Here is a 5253-nt window from a genome sequence, read left to right on the forward strand (position 1 = left end):
TGTGAATAAATTAGTATATGTGAGCAAATTAGTTATCGCAGTTAAAAAACAAATAGCTCTTTGTTGTGTAATCGCTCTCTCTGTACATTACAAGAATGCTGCCCCCAGCAACAAGCCTTGCTTCCCGCTCCAACTGCATTATATAGGCTACATAATAAAGCGGGAATGACAGCTACATTCGTATAGAGTTTGTGTGTGTGTCTGATGACAGTTACAAATAAGCCACAATAAGCTCATGGAGCGAATTTGTCATCATATTGATGGATGATGCAGAGGAAACTCTTACCAATAAGAGGACAGTTTTACTCACATGTGACTTGCATAAACACATTTTAGTAAGCTTTAACAAGTTGCCTTGTGAAAGTGAACCGAAACAAGAAGAAACTGCAACATTGTTATAAATTAAGTCCCTGTTTCGGAACAAAGCTAATTATCTACAGGTCTGAAAATGCCCTCAGATTTCATTGAAAATAATCGTTGGAAGAAGAATGAAAGTCTGGCATGTTTGGTTTGATTAAAACAAACCCTGCTCTGTTAGTGCGGTTCATTTAAATAAGTGTGAACGCTGCCATCCGAACCCTGGTGCTCACCAAACAAGCAGACCGTGATGCTGAAAAGATGGGTCTCGGTCCGCTTCCAAACCAACTCTGGTGCGGTTCGTCTGAAATATGAACGCAACCTGAACTGAAGACATGTAAACGAACCAAAAACGGGACCTGATGTCACAATATGTGACCCAAAGAAGGACAGGATGCTCAAGCATACCAGTTTTTTCTCATCATATTCGCGATGTTGCCCATCACAGTTCGGTATGTCATCAGAACTGCGTCTCCTCGCAGCAGATCTTCGTTTGTGTGTGTGACGGAGGGATTCCTGCCGCTGTTTTGACTCCATTACACATTTTAGAAGCTCTTCAGGAGTTCTCAGTTGGTCAAAATACCATCATATGTAGGCTTACGCACATACAATGAGTGCATTTAGCCCAGCAAACTGCATTGTTTTGGATGGAGTTCATTCGTGAAATATACACTCACCTAAAGGATTATTAGGAACACCTGTTCAATTTCTCATTAATGCAATTATCTAATCAACCAATCACATGGCAGTTGCTTCAATGCATTTAGGTGTGTGGTCCTGGTCAAGACAATCTCCTGAACTCCAAACTGAATGTCAGAATGGGAAAGAAAGGTGATTTAAGCTATTTTGAGCGTGGCATGGTTGTTGGTGCCAGACGGGCCGGTCTGAGTATTTCACAATCTGCTCAGTTACTGGGATTTTCACGCACAACCATTTCTAGGGTTTACAAAGAATGGTGTGAAAAGGGAAAAACATCCAGTATGCAGCAGTCCTGTGGGCGAAAATGCCTTGTTGATGCTAGAGGTCAGAGGAGAATGGGCCGACTGATTCAAGCTGATAGAAGAGCAACTTTGACTGAAATAACCACTCGTTACAACCGAGGTATGCAGCAAAGCATTTGTGAAGCCACAACACGCACAACCTTGAGGCGGATGGGCTACAACAGCAGAAGACCCCACCGGGTACCACTCATCTCCACTACAAATAGGAAAAAGAGGCTAGAATTTGCACGAGCTCACCAAAATTGGACAGTTGAAGACTGGAAAAATGTGGCCTGGTCTGATGAGTCTCGATTTCTGTTGAGACATTCAGATGGTAGAGTCAGAATTTGGCGTAAACAGAATGAGAACATGGATCCATCATGCCTTGTTACCACTGTGCAGGCTGGTGGTGGTGGTGTAATGGTGTGGGGGATGTTTTCTTGGCACACTTTAGGCCCCTTAGTGCCAATTGGGTATCGTTTAAATGCCACGGCCTACCTGAGCATTGTTTCTGACCATGTCCATCCCTTTATGACCACCATGTACCCATCCTCTGATGACTACTTCCAGCAGGATAATGCACCATGTCACAAAGCTTGAATCATTTCAAATTGGTTTCTTGAACATGACAATGAGTTCACTGTACTAAAATGGCCCCCACAGTCACCAGATCTCAACCCAATAGAGCATCTTTGGGATGTGGTGGAACGGGAGCTTCGTGCCCTGGATGTGCATCCCACAAATCTCCATCAACTGCAAGATGCTATCCTATCAATATGGGCCAACATTTCTAAAGAATGCTTTTTTTTTTTTTTGGTCCAGACCAAATGAACCAAATGAACCGAACTACAAGTGAGTTGGAATGACATGAGGGTGCGTAATTGATGAGAGAATCAATTTGTGCTTTAAAAAATTAATGGAACATCAAGGGTTAACCTATATATTCATGAAAAGTGCAATACAAACCCCTTAAGTTCGTACTGTAACGCTAAATCATTGGTTGTCAGCCATGCGACTCTGACAGATATTATTTGTCAGCTATCAATAGTAACAGCAGCTCATCTCCCAGGCTCGCTAGCCTATCTGAGCCAGGGCCGGATCAATGACAAGCGTAACCCCATCTCTGTGTTTTTCTATCATAAATCCCAGTTTGAGTTGAAATCAGACACGGTTACTTCACTCCTCTAATCTGTGCCGGGGTGGGAGCATTAATCTCAATCAGGCAGAGAGACAGCCATTTTGAAGCTTTCTGCATCTGGCAGGCTCCATTTTGTTTATAAATGATCTGAGCTGAAAGTGGACATCAAGGAGAGAGAAAGAGCCATCAGCGAGGGCCTTGATGAGCCCTGCACACTAAACTGCATTCCCTTCTGGGATGCTTTAAAGAGACTTTCTTTAATGGTATAATCCATAATTGCTGATATACCCTGACTGCTGTGTGAGTGGTCAGCTCTGAAGCAGAAAGAGAGCACTGTTAGTAAAAAGAATGTGAGCCAAAGTTGAAAGAAGAATTTTTATTGTTTGAACATTTTCATTCTATAACTTTCACTAATGTACAGAAACAAATGTATAGCCTTTTACAGTAAATGTGACTTTTAGTTTTTCTTTGTAAAGTTTTAGCTTCTGTGACACTCTAGTTTGACTGCACTATATAAATAACCACTGCACTTTACAATGAGCTTCCATTAATTAAAGTTAGTTAACTAAGATTAACTAACAATAAGTAATACATTTGTTACAGTATTTATTAATTTTCATTAACATTAGTTAATAAAAATAGAACTGTTAGCTCAGGCCCATTAAATAATATTAACAGACAACTTTAGATATTAATAACGTAGTAAATGTTACAATATCATTAATTAAGATTAATAAATGTTTTAGAAGTGTTGTTCATTGTTACTTCATTTGGTCACACTTTAGATTAGGTTCAAATCTCACGATTAAATAATTGCGACTTTTGCCTTAATAAACTCCTAATTACTGCTTAATAATAGTTGTTACGTTTAGGTATTGGGTATTAGGATTAAGGGATGTAAAATATGGTCATGCATAATAAGACATTAATATGTGCTTTATAAGTACTATTAAACAGACAACATCCTAGTAATATGCTAATTCATAATTAACTAATGTTGAAATTAAACCTTATTGTAAAGTGTTACCAAATAATCTTGTATTGTATTTGCTTCCACTCAGTTTCCAAAGTCACTTTTGAAACTTTTTGCTTCTGATGTTAAAATAGTTTAGTTGTATTTTCTTACTTTAAAATGGTTTCGTGAAGTTCTACAATAAGTCAGTGTTGGGAACGTTACTTTAAAAAAGTAATTAGTTATAGTTACTCACTACTTGTTCCAAAAAGTAACTGAGTTAGTAACTAAATTACTACAAAATAAAAGTAACTCGTTACCAGGGAAAGTAACTATTTGCGTTACTGTTAAAAAAAAAAGCTGCTATATGTCAAAGAATTTGGATTATTTTTTAGCAGTTTTCACAAGTCAGTTGAAATGAGTAGAACAGACAGGTGTTTGTACATAACTTTCGATATTTATTGCATGTCGACAGACAGCAAGAGGTTTATCCTGCACTTCAAGCATTATCTTTGTAAGAAAAGTAAACAGTTACACCATATAAATTTAACTCTAGCAAATTAAACCAACCGCTCTCAACTTTTTATTAAAAGTTTTATTAATAAAGTAAAGGCATAGAACCAGTTTATTTGTAGTGCACTAACAATAGTTTTATGTAATTAGTTCATTAATTAAAATAAAAAGACAAACAGACCTTGAGATATGTTTGGTAATTGTAGCCTACCTGAATGAATTGAAAATTAATTTGCCACATTTCAGATTAATAACGTTATATTTGTTTTCCTTAAAATTTTAATTAGCAGTAACTTAAACACTTTGCAGTTTGAATATCCATAAACAAAATTACGGAGTATGTTTTTATGTTTCCACTGTTCGATCGCGTCCGCACCTCACACACACACACACACACACAAACACACGCACGCACGCACTCACACAAATGTAAACACTTTGCGCCTTTTCGATCGCGCCCGCGCCTCCCTCTCTCTCTCTCTCTCTCTCTCTCTCTGTGGCGCGTGTGCTGGCATGTGTGTAAAAACACTGTCTCTGATTGGCTTCCATGAAACACATGACTCTGCCTTAGCCAATCATAATCGCTTAACTCGTTATTAACCCACCTCCTCACTAGCTGTGCGAGCCAGGGGTGCGTTCGGATTACACAGTTTATTCAATCAATGCATAGTAACGCAACGACTTTAAAGTCCAGTAATGTTAATGGCGTTGTAACGACGGGAAAAGTAATTAGTTAGATTACCCCGTTACTGAAAAAATAACGTCGTTACCTAACGCCGTTCTTTTAAACGGCGTTATTCCAAACACTGCAATAAGTGACAGTCATTTTTGCTGAACAAGTTGGCAAACACGTTTTGTAGGTTGAATGTGACCTATAAAAAAAAGCCTGTTTTGTGTACAGTGTTCTGTCTTGTTTAAAAAAAGAAAAGAAGAAGATCACTCAGTGAGCACCAATTTGTCTGTGATCTCAGTGTAAAATCAGGGCTAAAATCATGCTGTGTAAAAGCAGCATAACAATATCTGTTGAATAATATTTCATTAATAACTGTTTCAAATTAACAAGATATAGTAATCTCATGTTCACAATAGAGAAAATATGACATAAAAATTACATTAATCCAACTGGGTTACAAACAAAGTTCAAGCAATATGTCACTTTTTATGTCTTTTGGGTTTGCTAATTCTGTGATCTGGTCTAACGGTACAGTGCCTCCCAAAATAAATGAATGTGCATGCTCTCATTTGGATAAAATCAGCTTAACAAATCTTTCAACCTACATTAATTGACCAATCATTTAATAGAAGAAGGCACA

Source organism: Abramis brama (genome assembly GCF_963993115.1).
Source record: "Abramis brama genome assembly, chromosome: 11".
In the NCBI taxonomy this organism is placed as follows: Eukaryota; Metazoa; Chordata; class Actinopteri; order Cypriniformes; family Leuciscidae; genus Abramis; species Abramis brama.